The sequence below is a fragment of the Puntigrus tetrazona genome, unplaced genomic scaffold (assembly GCF_018831695.1).
Source record: "Puntigrus tetrazona isolate hp1 unplaced genomic scaffold, ASM1883169v1 S000000657, whole genome shotgun sequence".
Taxonomy (NCBI): Eukaryota; Metazoa; Chordata; class Actinopteri; order Cypriniformes; family Cyprinidae; genus Puntigrus; species Puntigrus tetrazona.
The window spans coordinates 1-23,622 of record NW_025048278.1 but is presented as its reverse complement, the minus strand read 5'-3'; the positions used below and the strand labels follow the sequence as shown (position 1 = coordinate 23,622).

The 23,622-nt window shown below is 35.5% G+C and overlaps 1 pseudogene; it reads left to right on the top strand.

The window, feature by feature from the left end:
• LOC122334866 overlaps positions 1–16,867 on the top strand; it is a 36,506-nt pseudogene extending 19,639 nt beyond the window's left edge.
• Positions 16,868–23,622: the final 6,755 nt, after the last annotated feature.

Below are 23,622 nucleotides of genomic sequence, written 5' to 3'. Positions count from 1 at the left end.
CTTTTTTTCGCATAATGATACTTGCAAAAAGTTATGTTTTTCGGACACTTTTTTCGGAAATAGGCTCATTCTCCAACTCCCCCAGAGTTAATGAGTCGAGTTTTACCGTTTTGGAATCAATTCAGCCGATCACCGAATCTGGCGAAAGCACTTTTAGCATAACTTAGCACAGATCGCTGAATCCAATTAGACCAGTGATATTAATCTTGTTAAACATATGTAATATGTATAGTTGGTGATGTCTGTTTTTGAACAAAATCATTTCTCTCCGCCCCTTTCCAGGAATATTCGCCCCCCTTTCTAAAGTTAGCAAACTATCGGAACGCCGGAAAAGCAGTCCCCGCCAGCCCACTGCTCCTGTCCCCCACCCAAGACGGATTGATTTGGCTCGGGTCACGCCCAAGGTCAACACAGGTACATTTCTCATTGACCCGGTTGTTTAATGATCCCCTTTACATCTCACAAACCCAATATCAGGAGCATCCCAGCGCCACCACGGACTCAAAGCTAATTACCATCCCAGAGGACCTGCTTGATAAATAAACTTACACAAGTGTGAACTGCAATAGTGGTGATAAAGCAGTTGGCATTACCACTTTATTATGTCCCCTTTGGGGTTGTAGGGACTATAAAAAGCTGTGTGAGCACTGAGGAATCATTGAGGGAGTTAATGTCACTTGTGTGCCATTACAGCCTTCACCCCAGGGCCCATTTATACAGATGTGACACCCACCGATGTGTGTAGTGAATCACACTAACATGCATAAACTCTGCTTTTGTCACGTATACAAATGAAAGAGGACAAATGACTCATTTAAAGTCTTCCTGTATTATCATACGTGACAGAAAAACCCAGAGGGATTTCATACAAGGGAGGTTGATGTAACATACTTACTGAAAATGTAAGATACACAATATTGTATTTCCTTTTGTTGAACTAATTTTGATAAAAGCAATATTAAACTTGCAGTCTTTCTTTTGATCAATGCTTATGTATCAATATCAACTTGGCTGATATGTCATGCCGATTTTCAGTATAACGTCTCTTGCTGATATGATACTATTTGAATGCGTTTTATTGGTTTCATATCATATTCTAGCCTATACTTTATTTTAGAGGATAACATTTTAAAGGAGAAGGCACTGAATATAATATAGGCAAACTAGCCTACTTCCGCCTTAGAGCGAGCTGATGAAAAACAATAAATATAGTCAGTGCTTTTTGTTTGGGAACGCAGTTTTGTAAAATGCTTATACCAAAATATTTAGACAACAGACTTTGCTCATTCATTTCAGAATGACCATAACAACATATAGTTGCTGTATGAACGAGATCGTTCAAGTTATCCTGTCTCATAGTGCAAAGTCACATTAATGTTTTCATTGCACATTTCCCTTTTATCTTAGTTCATGCACATTTTTTCTGATTAGATAAAAAGCTGATCCTGCTCAAATATGCGCATAAGGTTTTGAATTTTTAGAATTTATATGCATCTTGGCGTTTCCATTCTTTTTTTTTTTTTTTTTTTTTTTTTTTTTTTTTTTTACAATCCAAACATGCGATGGAAACATAGCTTATGACAGGACCTAAGATGTCTCTGTCTTAAATCATGATGTTAAATACATTAGTGAATAACTACATAAACAAACACATAGACACATACAATTTTGTACATTCAAAGAAAAATTGGAAAAAAAAGACTGATAATCATATCACCCACACACAGTTCTAAGGGCATCGTTTTTAAGTACAGTATACGTAACACCTAAATATCCTGTAACCTGCTGAGACTTTCATTTCTCATAATACCCGTCTGCGAAGAGAGGTAGCGTACCCACACAGACTTCCATTAGTGCACTAATGCTGATATACAGCAGTTTCTCTCATCACCTCTGTTACACTAGAGACGTTGCCTTGCTCTTTCTGTGTGGCGAGTGTTGACTTGACTTGACCAGGTTGATGTAACATTGTTGATCTGTTTGCCTATTATATCAGAGACGAGCATTTCTACTGTGTCTTCCTCTAGGGCACAGGTATTGTCCACTCAGACAGCTAAATGCAGACATATGGATCTCAATAGCTTTGTGTGGCAATAGCACTTTTATGAAGAGCCCTTAAGGCATTGTAATACGACAAATGTTTGTTCTACTTCCCCTCTTTGGTTTTATCATCCCGATTTGTGTGTGTGCGTGTCTGTAGTTACGTCCTGAAAAAGTGTAACTCTTTATTAACTGTTTATAAATAAGTAATAAAGTTATTCTTGTTGACTAGTTTAAACTGTACACCACAATTAAATTTACACACTGGGTTTGTAATGATAAAAATATTATTACATTATATTTAGGCATAAGATTTTAAATAATTATGTTAACCATGTAAATAATAATAATAATAATTTGTAATAATGACACCTGTCAGTGATGTTATCTCCCAATAGAAACACCTCCCTACTACAGTCCCGCCTCCTCACATTGTTCGACAGCTTTCTGTAAAGACATAGGAAATGATAACGTAAAAAGGAATCACGATTCCATTTAAGTTGTGGCAGTTTACATGCATAACGCAGAGAAAGTGAAAAGCAAATGTGGTAATTAATATCATAATTTAAATATGACTCATATCTAGTAAGACATGGGAGTACAGTTGCAAATGGACTTGGCTTTTTCATTTGAACTGAGTCACTGTGCAATCTCAAAAGCAGAAATGCATACGGTAATTCAAGATTTGCATTCGGATTATCGCAATTTACGCTCACATGTGGGAAAAGGCAATTAAAATTACAATTTGCAATTCCTTTTGAAAGAAGTCCAGTATATCCTTCCATATCATAGATATGAACCTGAGAGAATTATCACATCTTTTCAGAGAAGCACAATTATATTTTATCGACAGCTTTGTTATGCCCACCCATTGTTCCTAAACCTCTTTGTCACGTTCTTCTCTGCACTTTGATTGGGAGGGGTTGAGTCACACTGGGCACATTAAGCCTAATATGAACATCCTAGAAAGGCGACAGAAAGCGCGCTCCGTAGGGTACTTGTGAGTCACTCATGGACAGACTCCAAATGTGACGCACATTTAAACACACAATTAGAAGAATGCCACCGCGTGCACCTCCAACACGCTCACAAAAACCATATCCAAGCAACACGTCGTCTTTTAAAATGACACTTTAACGATGTCACCATCCTCTCGGCCACCACAGAAGAAACGACAACTGCATGCTGTCCTCTAATCAGTGCCTTTTCAAGGTGTTTCTTTTTCACTTCTATCCCTGAGGCGATTTGAATAGTGGACTGTGGTGGATTTCCATGTTCCCCGTTGATTGATTGTCCAATGAAGCCAAACTTAATGAGCAGTTCTCACATCAGGCTGAACAGACTGGCAGTAATTTGTCATGAAAAGAACGGAGGAGAAGTGGTGTGTTTGTTATCACTGTAACCCTTTGCATTAAATCTTAATTTTTTTTTATGTGGTTGTATAACCGTCTTAATTTCACTTTTGATGTAAACTGTTGATATTTAGTGGAAGATCATTTTTCAAGAAAATAATAACAATAAAAAGTTCATATTAAAAGATCTCCAAAAGTCCAACTATATGCAAACTGAGAGAACTTTTTATATTTGATGGCCATTTTGTTTTGTTGATTTCAGCATGATAAAGGATATTTCTTTGAGCAATGCGTTCCATAAAAACAGATGATGAGTCTAGCGCGTTTAATGCTTTTGCTTTAGGGTGGGCCATAAATGTTTTGGCTGCATAAGAATGAATTGTAAGATTTTAATGTGCATGTTGTGCTTTCATTTTGGGGCGTCTTTAAAACACTCCACGTATACCCCATTTGAATTGAGTGAACCAGATTTCACGGACACTTTTATAATTCATTTCCATTTTGCTACTTGGCATTCTTTAGTGTTTATTATGTTCAGCAAAGCACAATGCACAATTTTTCCAAGCTTTATATCCTAAGGATGCTGAAATTGTTTCTCTTCAAGATTCACAAAGGCAAAGTTAATTAAAACTTTAAAGTGAAAATCTCTTTTTCTTTACTATGTAGCAGATGTATTTGATAGAGAAAATGTTGATGTCTGTATAATGTCTGTATAAGAAACTAAAAGTTGGTTCCCAAAAACCTCATACTTTATTATTGTATAATTACAGTTTATTAATTTAATATTAGGAATACTTCATTTTCATAATCACTCTACAGCTCCTCATAACCGTATCACTCCTGTTTTCTTTTTTCTCTTTATTTCTGTCTCTCAAATATCTGGATCTTTTATACATTGGTTTGTTTAAAGTATATCATATTTAATTGTACAATTACTTGGTGTTTACCCCAATGACCAACCTGTTTAATTTATTAAACATTTGCTTATATTTTATCAGACTTTTGTTCTAGTAAAGTATAACATGAACTGTTTCCACTGTTTGTCTTTTCATGATATTTATTCCAGCGTTAATATTGAACTGGTTAGTCTTAATAATGTTTGTAAAGGTCAGGGATGACACGATCTTGGTTGTTTTGGTGTGCTCACTGTGCATATATTAGCATTTTGAGGGGTCCTTGGGGACTGCGTGTTGAAACACTCCAATAGATGCTGATTCTTTGTGTGGGCCTCGTGTACAGAACTAATGATTCTGATGCTTTTGTTTTTGTGATTTCGAACATGATGCACATTTCCTGTTTTACATGATTTATATGATGCTGAGAAACTGGCGTCCAAACTCCAGAAGTCTTTGAAAAGACTGATTGTATGAAATGTAATTCCACACAGGATTGCATCATAAACAATGTCGTATTGAGGTGATGGGAGGTTGGGGGGGTGCAGATACGTTGCACCCAGTGACGTTGTTTCAACTTGAAATTACTTGTTACCCCGCTGCCTAAACATTTTTAGTTTAGACAACAGTTGTCATTTAAATTAACATCATTTAACGTAACTTGCCTCAAATAAAAAGTGCATTAAATTTGTTTGTTTTTTTATTTTTGTCCCTTCATAATATTCAGATTGAACCATTGATGGAGTATTCTGATGATGTTTTTCATTCTTTCCTGGACCTTGAAAGTGCAATTTACTTGGCAGTCAATGGAACAGTCACAAGTCTCCCAGTTTTCATCTGAAATATCATCTGAAATTGTGTTCTGAAGAATTATTACCTTAAGCCAATTCAAAATTAATGCTCTCTTTGTAGAGACAATATCTTTATCAAGCACTTTTTCTGATTAACAACTTTGCTGACAGTTTTCCTTTAAGGATAGCCATGTTAAAAACCGCAAAAGAGATACTTTTCAAAAACTCATACGACCTGCTCTTTAAAGGAGATTGTATTTTGATGTTATGTTATATAATGGAAATAAGTCTGTCTTCAACTCTACCTTTTAGAAGTGTGCTTTTCATTTCATTTTGAAGCTATGTCTCTAGCTTCAAGTACAGTTAAAAGAAGATGTCCTTGGATTTTAATTCATTCTACATACCACTGCCACCTCTTAAACGAGGGTGGGCTAATACATTGGTCTGAGATAACATTTTTGGACTTTGTATTTTAACAGACTGTGTTTGGGGGCATTAACGTCCGTTCCAAAAGTCTTGGCTCTCGCTTATCAATTAGCCTCTAAACTCACTGCATTAATGAACTCTTTAGCCCATGAAGGTCTGTGAATATGATGGCTTAATGAGAGCCCTCATTCCAAACTGCTTTCAAGGGCTGGAAGGTTAAAGCTGCTTCTCTTGTGTGGCCTATTTCTTGGTCCTTTAAGTGCGGTAGATAAAGTTTTTAGGTCTTGTTAGATGTCTCATGTACTCTGCCAAGACTTGGGCACTTTTCCATGCTTCCACAAGATTAAAATTTGGCTGGAACTCAGGCAGGCTTCAAAGACTCCATATGAAAGGCCTGAAATGCTAAAATAATTAAATAAAGCGATTTTTGCATTTCATTTAGTGTCTATTGGTAAATTAGTTTTTATTAGTTTTAAAGCAACAATTTTGAACAAACCGTTTAATCTGTGTATACAACTTTACATTTTACCACCTGAGACTTGCATTACTGAGCCATACCTAGGAATCAGAATGTAATTGACAATTTTTATTTTATTGAATTACATTTTTTACAGTTCAACATGAATGTCAAATGCCTAGTTCACAGAATTGCAGACTTTATATACCATGTTCTTTTAGCTGCATGTGCATCTGTAATATAAACACATGAAAACAACAAGGTAATCGAGAAGCGTTACCCAAAATTCTGTGAAGTAACATTGTATTAGTATGGCCGCTCTTCCAGTAATCTGTAGTAAGTAAAAATAGAAATGTTATTTTCTGTTATTTTTCCAGGGCGTTTGAAGTTTTGTCATTCACCCAAAATAAATAGTTTGAAATTCACTCAGTCTGAAGTCAGCTGGGAAGCAGATTGTTTAGCAGCATTCTCATAACATGTCACGTGACCTTTAGATGTTGGCAAGCCTCAATTGCTATGTTGGGTACTTGCGACTGTTCAGTTTTAACATTTATTTTTTCAGTGCAAGGACAGATTTTTGTGCTGCTCATATTCGTTGAGGTTTTTCACCTGGTTTATCATGCTAATTATTTAGTATGATAATCACTGGTTAATTATTTAATTGGTTTGACCACTTAGTGACATTATAGAGCTTAGCTGAATTAATTTTAGCGCTAATCCATGTAATGCTTCTCCTGCAATTACCGATTGCAGCGTTATGAACCTTTAACACTTGGCTCATCAAGCGACATTCACACTGACAGCTATTTGCAGTGACAAAGTGACCTGAAGTCAGTAATTTTCAGCGAGAGTTGGCAGTATTACGTGACATGAGTGGCGGCGACCAATGTCGATGTGTTAAAGTTTAACTTTATGCAAATGAGTAACACAACATGGCGAATACCAATAGAAGTGATATCCCTTGAGTGAGATATTATACAGGCAAGAAGGAGGAGAGGTTAATGGTAACTGGGAGTAATTTGTCTGTTCCATATGGTAATGTGGGGCAAAAAGATGTGTAGGAAAAACGAATGTAAAATTGTATTCATCAAATCGTGATGCATTTTTTTTCTGGAGTTACTGTAGATTCGGTGGCACCACCAAGAAATGTTTACTTCCAAGAGAAGATTTATATATAGTTATATAGTTCCGTTCTATCTGTCTGTACAGGTCTTCTTTCACGCAGTTGTTCTACCTCTCGTCCTCTTTGGACTCCAGACAAGCATCCAGACGACCACCGCGGCCACTCCCACGTCAAAGACCACCGCTGAGGCCATGGCAGGAAAGGACCCCTCCTAGCACCAGATCTGCTCCCCCTCCCACCCGTTCCCTCACCGCAACACCATACTCTGGTATCTCCTCGTTTCAAAGTCTAGTTTTTTGCTGTCTACAGTAAACAGGATTTTGTATTTGTATTTTAAATAATAATGTCCAATAACATTAACACAAAATGAACCCTGAGGAGGGATTAGATTCTTAACACGGTCTTGCGTCACCCACAGAGACTAATCCCACAGCAAATATGTGAACATAATTGAGTTGATTATCCAAAAAAACTACTTAATAATGCATTATCCCTTTGCTGACTCATGCTCTGCTGTGCGCTATTCACAGCACTTACAGATAGGAATGCATCGATCAGGATCGGTATCAGGTCATTTTCTGTGGATCAGGTATCGATCAGACGAGACGGATCCAGATCCGATATCGTTCGTACACTAACTATTCCGTGATATCATCGAGCCCCAAGAAAGGCAAAATAAACATTATAAAGCCCCATAAAATGCTTGTGCACTACATTTCAAGTGTTTTGAAGCTGTTCAGTGTGAGGTGCAGATGAATATTTTGTCATTATATTCAAGTTCGCTAAACTCTTCTCTCAGCTGCGGCTGTCTGTCATCAATCACTTTTATCTACAGCGCTTTTAACAATACAGATTGTGTCAAACCACTAAACAGCATCAAATAGGAAAATAGACTGATAGTAATGTATAAGTCATCCTCCATTCAGCACTCAAACTGCGCGTCACGTTCAGTTCAAAACAGTTAAACTCTCCTAAAGAGCACTCAATAAGAGATTTAAAGCTGTCAAGAGAAATGCTCAATATAGCATCGCGCAGATTTAATACACCACGCATCAACATCTCTTCCTCTTTAAAGTTTTCTATGCGGACTCGGAGGGCTGCGCAGCCTGCCCGCTGTGACTCCATGTTGTTTCAAGCACATCGTTCTGCACACGGGATGCGCATAAGCGTTTTTGTGCTGGTCTGTATTGAAGCCTTTCAGATTAGGATACTTTTCTGCGCAATGAAAGATTATTAATAGTCTTCCTTGTTTGGCTTTATCTACCACACTTAGCTGCCTTCATTACTGTGCTATACATTTAAAAGAAATGTCTTTGAGATAGTATAAGAATTGTTGCATCAATTTCATAAACTTGAGAACCCTGTTTGCATTTCTTAAAGTTGTTCCCTGCTTGCATTTCTAAAAAAATATGTAGCTACAGTAGCCTCTTACTGGGAAAATCTTGATAATTTTCTTGATAAATCTGGATGGCCAGCACTCTCTCAGATTTAAAAACTAATAATAATTATTATTATTAATTTAAATGTATTTATTTACTTAATTTAAACTTTTAAACTTTCTAAGTGTTTGTAACCTTTCCAAGTAACCTTCCTACATATTTGGTCATTTGACACATGAAATTGATGATACATTTATCATTTTAGTGTATGATATATAAGATACATTATCCGTTGCAGCTTCACTTACATTCTCTTGCATTTTGAATGTAATATGTTTAACCTTTTAGATGGATATTAATAGTAGAAGGATCATCCATATAGTGGTAATTTATTAGGATAATTGGATGGCGATTCTACAGTGTAAGAGATCATGATTTTACCAAAAAAGTGTCTGATTTAGCATAAAGTGAAGAGATAATGAAACTTTTTTTTACACCGATTACATCCTTTCATCAGGGATTGCTCGCAGCAGGACCCCTTCAGCCAGCAGCACAGCGCAAGAGAGTCTAGAGGTGCATTTGGGGGAGCGTGTATTGGTGGTGGGACAAAGGACAGGAGTTGTCCGATATTACGGCAAGACCAGTTTTGCTCCAGGTACGACACTATTGCCTTTCTAATAACCTCCTGCAGTGTACGATATCTCTGGAAAGTGCATTACAGGTCAGGGTTAATTGCGCATTTAGAGAAATTCGATGGCTTGTCTTTTTGCCAATGTGCTTGAATTGCTCTCCGTTATGTACCCTCTGAATGAATTAAAGCCATATTTCAGCAGCAGCATAAATGTTTCAAAGACGTCTAATATTACACAATGGAGAGAGAAACATTTTATAAATGAGTAAAAGGCCAGCCACTCAGATTCGCTTAACGCACACTTTACCTGTCAGTCTGCTGGGATTTTATATTTGCTACGCTGCTAAGTCTTTAAGTTGAATGCAGCAGTTTTCAAACGTATACCACATAAAGGTTATTCACTTAATGGGGCTGGGGTTCAGGTGAACTCAGCAGTTCTTGAGCATTATGTGAAGTTATTTGCTGTATTTACTGCCGTATAAAGTACACTAGATGTTTTGGAGGATTTTAGGGACACTTACTTGTTTTCCAGGCCTCTTTGTTTGGGCCAGATTATCCAGATGAATGCTTGGGGGGTGTATTATTGTAAATAGTATGAAATAAATAAGTAATAAAAACTCAATATTAGAACAAAAACGCTTATATTGCACAATATTTATTTTTAGCTTGACTGTTTTGGATCAAAGAAATACAGCCTTGATGAGCTCCTTAATAAAACAAAACAAAACGACATATAAAATCAATTTTTGTGAAGATTATTGAGTCAGGAGTTATTTGAAATATTCAAGATGTTTCAGTGTTTGGCTGGAGAACAAACATGGGTTCACACAGATTGGTATACAGAAAAAACTCGATTTAATATTGTTTATGATTGATTGTGGATGAACCATAGTCAAGAATCCGGTCGCAGTTGTGCTTCAGTGGTACATTATCACTTTATGGCCACTGTGGAATGAAACGCATTGGTTTTAATACTTGAAGCTAGGCAAACAGCTCAATATGCTGTTTATTCTTCCTGGGACGTTAAATTTTCATAGTTGATTTGTATTGTATTGAATAAGCCACTGTGCCATTGTGCACATGAGCTGACCCATAACCGTATTAACTACTGGGGCTTGTGTTATTTTATTTTTATCAAATTTATCCACAAAGTTAAATACATTTGATTTAATAACATGCGATTGAGTAATTGTGACTGAATGCTGCTGGTGTGTGGTTTGGGAAACTAGATTAGCTGAACTATTGGCATAAAAAGCTTAAACACGCTTGTTCCTGCACGCTAATTAATGACCGCTGAGTGCTGTTGAACTCGGCTCTGAGGTTTGTGCAGAGAGCACTTTCATGTATCAGGCAGCTCAGCCATTTCATCAAATCAAAAGCTGAACAACAGATTTCCAGGAGCTCTGGGATCATTTATTTTGGCAGGTATTATATTGGCTAGATGCGGACACAGGAGGGACAGTGTATAATAAAATACATTATATCCATGATACAAATATTTTTAAATTTTGTTAATGCAATTGTTTACAGTACTAGTTGTAAAAAAATATATATATATATATATATATATATATATATATATATATATAATATATATATATATATATAATATATATATATATACACATTATTAAACTGCTAGATTATGAGACCATACCATATAGTGTTACCTTTTAGTAATGTTTTAATCAATACTCAAATAAAAATATTACTGAATATAGAAATAATAATTTAAAATGGTTAATCTCAGTTAAGGCTTAAAATAATAATTAGAATATTTTTAATGAAAGATTCTTTATTTCTAATAAATAGCTAATATTCTTCTAATATGCATGCTTATAAGCATAAAGCATAAAGAGACCCTAAAATAAAGTGTAATGAAGTTTTTTTCTTTATAAATTTTCCTTCAAATTATTATTTTTTTTTTTGTCATATTTGGAGGCTGTGTAGATCTTGGAAATGCCCTGCTTTACATTTGAAGACCAGTATCATTACCATATTGTATTATCACAAATCAATTACATTTCAGACATGCAATACCGTAAGCACTTCCGTCCCCTTCTAACACCATCACGCTTCTATAATGAAACACATGTAGTGCATGTTGTGAAGCTCAACAGCTTTTTTTTAAACCGAGTTCTGGTTTGCCAAGGGTCGATAGTCACTTATGAAGGCTTTGGACTTGTTGAATGAGCCTACTGAACAGTGGATTTGCTCATTTGCTCTAAGCAAGTAGTTATCTTAAAGTTTGCTGCTAGAGAAGAACTGGATTTAAGTGCCCTCATTTGGAAGTAAAGATTCAACCAGACAGTAATGACTTGCCATTTATGTTTTTTTAGAAAAAGAACATGGATCTTATCTGCCTTATTCGTGGAGTTTTATTGATGGGGTACTGAAAGCCCTAAGGTGAAATCCATCTTCCTCTCAATGTGCCCTTTCATCTACCTTTCAGACATTCATAGAATAACGCTCACCCTGCGCTCTGTGCCTTGCTTACTAAAAAGCAACTGTTTGTTTGTCCTTGCATTACAAAGCATTACAAAGCTTTTTGGAAGGAATAACTGGATTTACTCAAATCGCAGGATTTGGTATTCGTTTGTTTAGGCTAGAGCTGTACTGAGAGATGACAGATTGGAGATTGTTTACCCAAGCTCAGGTCGGCGAGAAAATCGCTACATTTCTCAAAATGCGTCTGCTTGTACAATGTGTGTGTTTGTGTCCCTGACAGGATTTTGGTTGGGGATTGAGTTGGACAAGCCGAGCGGAAAGAATGACGGATCAGTTGGAGGAGTACGATACTTCAGCTGTCCCCCGAAACACGGAGTCTTCGCCCACCTCACGAGTTCAGAGGCAAGTGTGCCGTGGAGAATTTGGCGGCCGTAATAGCATCTTAAGAGTCTTAATTCTGGTGTCTTGCTGACTTTTACTATGATTATTTCTAAGCCGACTGTGTCTTTGATTGTTGGATGGACATTTTGACCTTTCTGTACAGAAGCATTAATAAGATTGTGCATCGACATTTGCAAGTCATTTCTGCATGAGGGACGTAACGGCCCCTACAGAAAATAACTGCCCTGCCCTTGTCCTCGGAAGACATTTAAAATGAGATCCCAAGATGGGATCTCTGATAAAATAACTGGACATTTTGGGCATAATAAACTTTTTTTAGACAAATAACATATCAGCACTATATAAATTAGCTGTGCCATTTTTTTATTTTATAATATACTTACTGTTATATAATATTATATTATATATTCTAAACTATTCAAAGTACCTCAGAAGGTGGACCATAGTTTATATTTGACTTTTTTTAATAAATTTGACGGGAGGATATTGGAAAAGGAATTACCTCTTCCTTTTACTTTCTTTTTGATTAAAATCAAGCCTCTTTTTCTTACTCAATTTACTTTTCTTCAGTCAGTCTTCTATTATGGCTCTAATCCTTCCCATCATCAGCTGTCTGCCCTCCATTTGTCCCCTCTGTACCTTTTACGGCTTTATTCCCCTGGTGGTTATTCAACAAATGATCAATGTTCATATCTTCTCCATCTGTCATGAATCATATATTCTTAATTCAGAACCATTCACCTATGCCATACTCCTCTCTTTCTTTCTCACTGCATTTCTGTAAAGCGACTGACTGACTGATAAGCATATTGTTCTAGAAGTTTTTTTTTTTTTTTTTTTTTCTCGTTCAGACTTCTTAATTAACCCTCGGGCAGCCACAGCTGAACCAAGAAAGATTACTTTTTTTTTTTTTTTTTTTTTTTTTTTTTTTTTTTTTGTTAGAAGTCAAACTGAAATCAAAATAGACCCTATTTACTTACGAAATGCATGCCTCTGGTCTTAAAGCAATTTTCTGACCAAAAATGAACATTCTCTCATCATTTACTCACTCCAGTGCCATCCAAGATGTATATGGCTTTTATCTGTGGAAAGAAGGGAACTGTATTTTTAGTAAAAGAATCCATCTCCACGAGCATGCAATAAAGTGTATGGGAACCTCTAAAAAGTGACTGTTGGTGTGGATGCTAATATAGTTTTAGTTATATTAATTCTCTATATCATTAGTCAATAATAGTTAAGTTTATTATAAGCATAGACTGTATTTATTTCACCTGCCTCTTTAATTATTCAAGCTTTTTAAAGTTGGTGGATTCTAATTGGCTTTCAACTCTTTTTATTATTTATCAGAAAAAAAAAAAGTTCTGAAAGTGATTTAAGTGATATCAATTCCCTGCACTATTATAGTCACAGTTGTGGTATGGATATAATTAGAAATTAGAATGATTATTACAACGCCATTTTAGTTTTTGTCAATGGGCCTTTAATGTGCATCATTCATCATTGCATGTTCTTCTAAAGTAAAACTTCCTTTTCAGCTTGCATCATCTTGTATGTGGAGCGGAGAACATATTGTTAACCAATAAACGGTAGTTATTGTAATGTTATTGTAGTTTTAGGCTGCTGTTGTTGGTCTTATGTATTGTCTCTGTTCATGTTAGTCAACAAAGATTACAGGAATAATAGCAAATGACAATACTTTTACAAAGAAGTATGACTATTAAGATACAGCCCCTAAAAATGCTTTGTTTATAGTAAGTGATGGTAGTATTAATTTGAATCTGGCTGTAAAATGGCAGACATTCGCTTTTGTTGAAATTTGAAATTGTCATACTTTTTAAATTGTGAACATACTGGAGTAGTTCTCCGTGCTTAAGTAGACCTAAAGGCTCCACATCCTCTTGAAAAAGCCTCTCGCTGGGTACCTTCAGCCAAGTCAGTGTGTGCCGCGCGGTTTTTCAGGAGAGGAACAGTCCTCAACAATTACAGCAAACTAGTATTTAAGTCTGGCGACGTTCTGGTACGGAACAATCATGTTTCACGATCCAGTCAGTTCCTAATAGACTATTTCACTCTGAAGTGCATCACATTATGAAAGTAAAATGGGTTTCGAGTGCCATTTTACGTGTACTTCAGAGATTTTACCCGTCCATTGGAGAATCTTTCTTCTGCTTTTTTTTCCGTCCTAACGTATATATGTTTGCGATTTTGTTCCTAAGCACGTATTTACATGTCAAATTGTTTATGACAATTTTGACAAGCATTTGTCAAAATAAACCCATGTGACTGTCACTATTTTGAAGCGATAAATTTGTTGTTTGACAGCTAACGGAGTATACGCAAGGGTAAAATAATGCATCTTGACAGTTTTCTGGCAGAGCGTCAGTTGTAAAAGTGCAGTGGAAGAAGTAATACTGAACATTCGCTTTGTTTTAACTAGCAGGATTCATGGCTCAGTGGACTGTCTGTCAGAGCTGTCCTCGCCTCGGATGAACTATTCCTTCACAGGTGAGCCATTCTGTTGTCTGCTGTCTGATTCCCTCTTCTCCGTCAAAGCTTTTAAGACTGGAGACAGTTTAGGCATTCCTTTTCATATAAAAATAATATTTGGTCACTTTCCAGCGGATGTTTTGTGTTTGCTTTAATAATGAATCCGACGCACTCTCAGTACTTCCTCAGCTATTGCCACACAGAGGAACCAAGCCGCAAAGCCAAGCAAGCAGGTGAGAATAATAAAGTAGTTGTGATTATAATTATGGGATTTCATTTTTATCAATGGTTTTTGAGATAATCGACAACACCAGCTAAGTGGATAGTCAGGTCTTATTAGACCATCATTTAAAGAAGCCCATATCTCAAGTATCCTGGTCAATTTTTTAAATACATTGCAAATTAAATGGAACTAAAATGTTATTTTAACTTATAATTAACTAATATACAATAATTAACTAATATAAAATAAGCAGAAATGTACATTCATTAGCATTAATTAATGATGACCAAAATAAATTTTTACCAAAACCAAAATTACATTTTTCAGATTAAAGTTTATTTAATCAACAAGCAATCGATTGGATTAATCAACTCCCAAATAAAACATTGTTTGTTTTTTTTACAGTGACACCTATTAGCTGTTTAGTAGCATGTATATTACTAGAATATTAGAATATTAGCCATTTATTAGTGCAAATTAAGCACAAATAAAATAATAAATTAAAATACAAAATGGTAATTGTTACACTCCATTTAACAACTTACTCTCGAATTATGATATAAACTTATAATTGCACAAAAAAGTTTAAATTGTAAGATAAACATGCAATATTTTTTCTGCCAATTATGCCTTTTCTCAGAATTATCAGAGTTATTTAAAAAAAGAATGAATAAAAATTTGAAATATGAATAAATAAAAATAAGTCAATTGCAATTAAGTCAGAACCTTTGAAACTTTATTTATTCAGTGGTGGAAACAAGTTTCCATCGCTTTTTTGCACCAATTTGTTGTTGAAATATAAACTTATGACTACAGTGTAAAATACTTAAGTAATTTTACTTGATTACTGTACTTAAGTATAATTTTGGGGGACTTTTCTTTGCAATAAAAACCTACATTTATTTTCACTTGATTACATTTCTGAAGAAAAAAACACTTTTCACTTCTTATAATTTTAAAATAAGTAAATAAAAATATAAAACAAATAAAATAAAAATGTAATATACTTTTTCCTATGCACATTAAATATGGTTAATGTAAGCTCAAATGTGCATGCATTATGTGAGAACCAGTAAACGTTGTAGCTTTGCATCAGATAAAAGTCTAGGTCCAACAGTTCAGTATCAAATCTGAGGAAGCATACTGAGGTAACAAAGTCGTGTTTTTCCCTTAAAAGATTATTCATTATTATTTCTATTTTGATAGACCCATAAGCTGTGTGATATATTGACTGCACAAGATTGAATGCAAATAAAATCAGTGATGAATATTTAAATATAATATTTTTTGTGATAAGTTGTATTAACTATCTATTAATTAGTTATCCTTTTTTTTTTTTTTTTTTTTTTACTTTTACTCAAGTATGTTTTTGGCCAGATACTTGTACTTTTAATTGAGTAGGATTTTTACTGAGTATCTTTACTTTCACTTGAGTAAAAGTTTTGAGTACTTTTACACCTCTGATAATGGCTGTCATAAAAACTATTTTTTATAACATTCATTTAAACAAAATCAATTTTAAGTAAAAATATAATACATTTACATGGTTAGCTGACTATGAGCTATAGATTGGCTTTCTTGAGAAGGTTTAAGGTTATATGACAATGTTAACAAGCTGTTTTATTGACATCTTTCTTATTCATGAAGTTGTTTATAAGGCATTATGCATTATAATGCCTTAAAATACACTTAGAATGTATTTTGAAAAACAGGCTTCATAGAAAGTGTTACCAAAATTTCAAGTGGCAGAATTTTGGTGCATCAGTAATATTAATTAGATTCTTGTATCCAGTTCTCAGATTCTCTTTGTCTTCTGTTGTCGCTCTCTAGGAACCGCTCCAGTAATTTGCGGCGACGCTGGAGCACAGTCAGCGCTGGCTGGGGTACATCAAGGGCAAACAGCAGCGCTGGCCCTGGGCCTAACCGGTGGGTGGCACCCACCAGTTCCTCTGGCTCAGATGGCACTGTCAAACTCCACCTGGGCATGCAGGTCTTGCTAATTAGTGCCAATGAGATGGGCACCATCCGCTACATTGGCACAACTGACTTTGCCCTGGCCTCTGGCTGGGCCTCGAGCTGCTAAACCCGAAGGAAAACGATGGTTCTGTGGGCAGCCGACGCCATCTTCAGCTGTCGCCTGGCCACTGGTTCTGGTGCGACCCAGCAGGGTCACGCACCGCGTATCAACGGGCTGCTGGTGGATGAAAGCAGCTGAGAACGCCACACGCCTAATCATGGGCTTCCCATCTCTCCATCCATCTGGCTTTCGCTTCATTTCATTGCCAGGATTTGTTTTGACATTTCTGCCAACCTGAGGAGACATTTTCTTTCTAACTGCACTAAGACTCATACGCTCACAGCTGATAAACTGTTTACTCCATTTTCAAACGAACTAAATGTAAAGTGAGGGAGAAAATAGTCCAATTTCATTTCTTCTGAGGTTTTAATTTTAGCCGGAGGTTCTGAATTCAGATGCTTCTGATTAAGTAAACCGCAGTCTCTGAGCACTTTAATAAACATGGGTGAAGACAATGACTTGAATGGCAGGATTTAAGAAGTTGAGACGATTTAATAACTTCAGTAACTGTGACTGTATCAGCTTCTCAAATCCCCTCAGACGTTTCTCTCAACAGAATAAAGCATCGCTTAGTGTTTGTCTAGTCCTGTCAGAAGGTGCGAATCCCTTCAGAACATGGCACTTATACATTCGGAAACTTGTAATCTTTCATATCGATGCGCAGACCAGTTGCGATTAAATATAAGCACTTTAATATTATCATAATCCAAGATCTAATCAGCTCAGAGAATAAAAACTTGATTGTACTTGATAGTTCCACAGATGATGTAGCAGTTGTTGCTGCTGGGACAGACTTAATCAGGTTTTTTGTTTTGCCTGCTCTTGACTGAAAGATCCCTAATAGAAACTGGAGTCAGTTTACTGAAGTCATTTAAAGATGATACACAGACCAAACAATGAGGGTTAATCAGGAACTGGAAAATATCTACCATTATTTTCAGTTAAACTCAAGTTTAAATATCAGAGCGTGTTTGTGGATATGTTTTTGTTTTGTGTACGATTTGGTCTGTAATAACCGTTAAGTGACATTATAATGAACCAATTAGTATTTTTCATATATACAGGCATTTCTACATAGTTATATTAGATAATAAAAAAAAAGTTATTAATGAGAATAGATTGGCATAATTTTCAAATGCAACTGTTCTTATTTTATTTAACCCATTTAATGTTGAATACCTTTTCCAAATTCTAGGATGAGTATGCATTCTAAATTACGGATGTACATCATTTTGCACTAATGAGAAAATTATGAAAAGAATGTTTATGACATTGACTAGGTATCAGAAAATCCTAAAAAGAAATACATGAGGGTAAGAAATGGCAAAGAAAACCAATAAAAGAAAAAGGAATATAAAATGAGATAATTTCCAATGGAAGTTGGAGACTTATTGCACATTTCAGCCTGTTTCACAGGGATGTTTTTTGTACTGTCTGTACATTATCTGCTTAGTGCTGGTTGTATATTTTGTGTGGATTTAAATGTAGTATTTAGTATTAATTTAAATCTGAATTATCAAATGTAATGCACAAAGAATGTTTGTCAGATTTGTCCATTTCAATTACAATAAAAGTTACAATATTTTTAGTTTTTTTACTTTTACTTCTTTTTCTTCGCTTCATAAAGGGTTTTCGCTATACTACACACATTTCTATGAACTATTTGTCGATAAAGTTTGTCGCCTATTCAATGTAAAACCTACTCACTATTTGATTTTGGCCAAAAAGTGTGAGCTTTAATGTATCGAGTCAGTTCCCTATTAAGTTTAATGCGATGATCTGGTCCATTTTTGACATGTTCAAACTAAATATATAATCAATTAGAGAAAATAAATTAGATGCAGTTTGTTGATTTATGAGTCAGCATGTCTGGATTTAAAGATCCTCTTTCTGCACTTACATAATTAAGCACAATCTATTATTTATTGACATTTATTTTGCAGCAACTTTAATTATACATAAATTCGTACTGCACTTAATAACTACTTAATCGAGTAGAAGGTCAACTCTCCCCTTTACATAAGGTTTACATCTTATTCAGGACAAGAACCATTCACCAACCCTTGCATGATGTAATAAGTTTCAAGCAACAAGCAGTTTACACGGAAACGGCATGACGATCAAACCCACTCAGAAAGCACGCTTTGGACCAATGAGATTTCACAATTGGCTGTGCTGGTCACCATTATGCTGCAGAAATAAAATAAAAAAATTCAGGCTTTTGTCAAACGTATAATTGCTTGACATGGTTGGTTAAGCAAAACATTAGGGATTTTGTTGTGAAGTATCACATTGTGATTACGGAACCATCTGCTCCATGTTTACTCAATATCGCAAATAAAAATGGCTTCAGTCCATTGCGCTTCGGTCATATTTATGGAAACAGCTTGAGATGATTTGTAGACATACTGAATTAGTATCCATTCGAAAATGTGTGGACTCTAGCCACGAAGGTCCTACATGGTCAACGTGAAAGCTTAGGTATGCCATGATTTTCTACATTGGCTTAAATATTGTTTTTAAGGGGGCCTAATTTATGAGAGAGACACATTCCCAAGACATTAGACAGAGTGGATCAATGGATTCTGCTGTTTGTGCCAGATTCTGATCCTGCCATCTGCATGTCAAAGCAGAAATTAAGATTCATCAGACCATTCGCCAATGTTCAATTATTCAATGGGGCAAAGGTTCTGTGGAACCCCGTGACCTTGACTGACTTGAGAAACGCTATCACAATGTCCTGCTGCTCAAGCCCATCAAGGCTTTAAAGGTTTGACATACTGCGCAGTCAGAGATGACCTTCTCTTCACCTCGTTGTTGTAAAGAGTGTTATTTTGTTTATTTGTGATCTTTCTACTGTATCAGATTGAACAGACAAAGGTCATTCTCAACAAAGTGCAAATCTTATAGTGCAAATGAAAATGCCACTGGCTGGGCTTCTTGTGCAATTCTGTGCAAGGTTGACTCCTTGTCTACAGAATGCATGAAAACGATTAATATTAGTATAGTATCTAATCACATTTAATAAACATGGAAAATCATATAATTCAATAAAGAAAATGGTGAGCTAAAAGAATAGGCCTTTTTAAAGAATATGATACATTCAATAATTCCAACTTCTCTCTGTGTCTTTCTACTTTACAAAAATCTTGAAACACTATTTTGCCCATTTTGCTTAGAAAATGTAGCAAAAGGTGCAAATAAATAAACATGTCTCCTGCTCACCACTAGTTTACACATCCATGAGGATGACCACTTTTGAAAATCCTAACGAATGTGAAAGCGTCCATTAGGTTGATGTTTGCATTTATTGGGCATACTTTTTACAATCACAGGCATTTTGTTAGATTGACAGCTCATGCATTGACATCAGAAAAATAATAGAGGAATATATAGATTTTACATTTTTTATGCCACAGCCATTTATATTGCTTTATTTTCTAACACTTAACCAGCATATTCATTTTTGTGCTTGCTATTATTGGAATACAGCTATTTTCACCACCATGTCCAGCTCGTTAACTTGGGTGTCCTCGAGAATTCCCAATTTCCATTTATAAATATTACTTTGCTCATTCATGTGCTTGGAAGCTGTAGGCTAAATAACATACTTCTGCCTCATCAGTCTTAGTAAGTCAAAATCAGATTATGTCTTAGATGTTAGACATCGTCAAACACCATACACATATATTGTTCCTGTTTCTACATTTTGAAGTTATCCATGGAGTGTTTGTGCATTCTGCATCTTGTGAACAATGATGAATGGATTTTGTCAGCTTTGTATACCGTAGAAGGTAATCATCACTGCTCACACATGGAGCGTGAGTTTTGTATTTTGTAAAAATGTATGGCACTTTTGAAATGCAGACTGTTCCACGGTAAAAACAAGCACAGAACATGTTGGCATATGGCGACGCTTTAATTGATATATAAAAATCTCATTAAATGCTAAATGTCTTTAATAGTATTTTGTGAAATATTTGACAATTTAAGTTGTAACATAAGTTTAGAAGTTATAAAATACAGAAAGCTATTAGCTTTTTCATAATTCATAATCAAGTAAAAACAGATGCATTTCCTTTATCTCAAACTTTTTTTCTCATTTAATGGTCAGCAGGCAGAAAGGATGGAAAAATCTTGAAGTTCTTGGTCTGAAAAATTAAAAATATATGATTACTATTTATTATTTTTTTTTTAATGGACAGTATGGACAATAATCTTGTCTTAACTTCAGATGACACCACCTCTAAGGTAGACATTAGGGCAGTAAGCTTTACCAACTCTGTCCAATCCTAATGAAAATAGTTTATTGTGTTATTCAGCATGTCCAGATTTAGCACTTTCTACACTCTTGAGTGTTGTAGTATTGCAGTTTTTTTTCACTTTATTCTGTTCTGGTAGCCATTGTTCTGGAATTATGGTGATTGGTGATATTTTTATATGTTAATGACATTAACTAGAGTCGTTTATAAGGCAAAAGAGCTTGAAACCATTTAATCAAATTGATCACAATAATAATAATCTAAACAAACTCATGTTCAACAGATGATCACATTTAGGATGGTCTTCTACTCAACATTTTATGAATGGTGTGAGCCCCAGCTCCAGGGCTGCATCCCAAATCTAAGACAGCTGAATTGTTGCCTTCTGTGGCAATGACATTTGCAGGTGATTTTGTGCCAAGGGAACCGTACAAAACTCAGACAATAATTTCCCCAGACAGACTTCTGAGGTGAGGTTAAGGGATTAATCATCTATAACAAGATAGAATGAGATTTTGGTGAAACAACAAAAATATTTACTTGTAATACTAATGCTAATTTCTTGTTAGAAATAACATCCAAAAGACATGCTGTAATGTAGGATTGACACAGAGTGGTTGAATCCAGGTATTGTGAAGCCAAATTCAAAAAATATCCAAAAACAGTTTTTTTTTTCTCTGTGTTACTTCTGTGTGTTTTCCGCTAACTGGCAACCCAGGGTTCCAAACATCGATTGGGTAAACTGGGCAGTGGGCGGATCTCACAAAGCAAAAAACCAAGTCCTGAGTTCTGGGTTGGGAGAATAATTGACTGTGGTATTGTTTTTCAGATAAACAAGTATCTTAACTTAATTATTTTTTTAAAATATTATCATATTTTTTTATGCTGTAGTAGAGTCTAAAGTCCTACAAACAGCACCTTAAACTCACTTACTATTACGCGACTTCTCAGATGCCGCTCTTTATTTTGGGTGATGAGATGTCACAAAATGGAACACACAGGATTGTGGATATCAAAGTAAAGCAAAGGATACATCTATGTTGGGTCAACAAAATTGATCAGAAGAAGGTATTCCGCGAGGCATGAAAGCGAAGCTTTGGATTCAGATACATGCCTTGACGCTTTTCTTATTTTGGAATGCTGCACCCACCTTCAGAGCATTTTTCAGCATTTGGATGCAGCTCCAGGAAAGAGTTTGGACACTCCTCTACATTACACCATATGGAGTATATCATACTCAACATCCTCTCAGAGTGAAATACAAACTTAGTCAGGAGGTTGGATCAGCTTTGCTCCTCGGAGAGCTACCGTTGTGTAGAGTTTCAAAGTTCTAATGTGCCTGGCCATTTATGAAGACAGTGATTTACTGGTTCTAGATGTGTTTAATTATGAATTTGAGTTAACCTCTGTAGCACACTGGACACTCCAAGAACATAAAAATGCGTGGGTGAAAATTTCAACATTTCAGAATCATGTTAAAAACACTTAGGCCAGATTTACTAAAAAGAACAAATTCAGCAACAGACTGAAGTTATGTTTACAATGGGAGGGAAAGTGCAGTGGGTGATCTATCAATAATGTGCAAAATTAAAGAACACAGATGCAGCCAAATCATTTATACATAATGGCCCATGCAATCTACCAGCAGCAGTACACCATTAGCAACTTCCCAGGTTGCATGGATTTCTTATTTAAATTACTCTCCTCTTATATAAATTTGTGCATCTGAAAGGAAAATCCTTGCAAATGCATATGTATTGTGTCACATTAAAAATAACTCCTGTCCATGATTTTTTATAATTAATTTTTTAACTGTGTTACTTTAATAAATCCTGACAGTACTTTTTTATGCCAAGAGAGGGTGTAAATCTGTGTTCAGCAAAATAATCCAGGTTAATTTGGATGTGGTTTGGAAAGGGAATAATCTTTCCATTCGCTCTCTTCAAACCACTTTGTCCTGTAGAGTTTGTAGGGATGCTGAAGTTTATCCCAATTACAAGGTACGAAAATTCTAGGCCAGTTCATCGTTAAGTTAACACACATCGCATCATTATTTAAACTGAGGATCCTTTTTGCTATGAGGCAAAAAGTGCTCCATAGATTGAAACAATGCCCTTACCGGGAAAGTGAATAATTTATGATAGATAAAAACCCAAAGACAATGTTCAAACTTTTAAACATATAAGCCCTATTCAGATGGGCTTACTTTTTGTAAGGCTAGATGAAATAATGGAATTTTACCAAAGGTTGTCCGTGAAAAATGAAAAGACACATAACAGCTCAAACCAGCATGAACATATCTAGGGCAGAATACCTATTAACAGCAGCATGTATTTCTTTTTTGACTTCATGTATTTTAAAGAATTTAATTTATTTCAATAGGGCTTGTTTGGAAATGTGCCCTTGTCTCACTCTGAAATGTAGACAAGAGCAGGTGGCTGCAGTCAGGGCAGGAGTGAAAGCGCAGCTCTATCACGGACAGTTTTATCTAGCTGTTACATTATCAGAGGTAAAAACTGTAAATTATTAATCAATGTTTGTTTAATGGTATCCCATACAAAAGAAAAGAGAAAACCTGAAGTAGCTCTATAAAAACACTTTTTGAACAAATTAAAGCTGTAAGCATGAAAG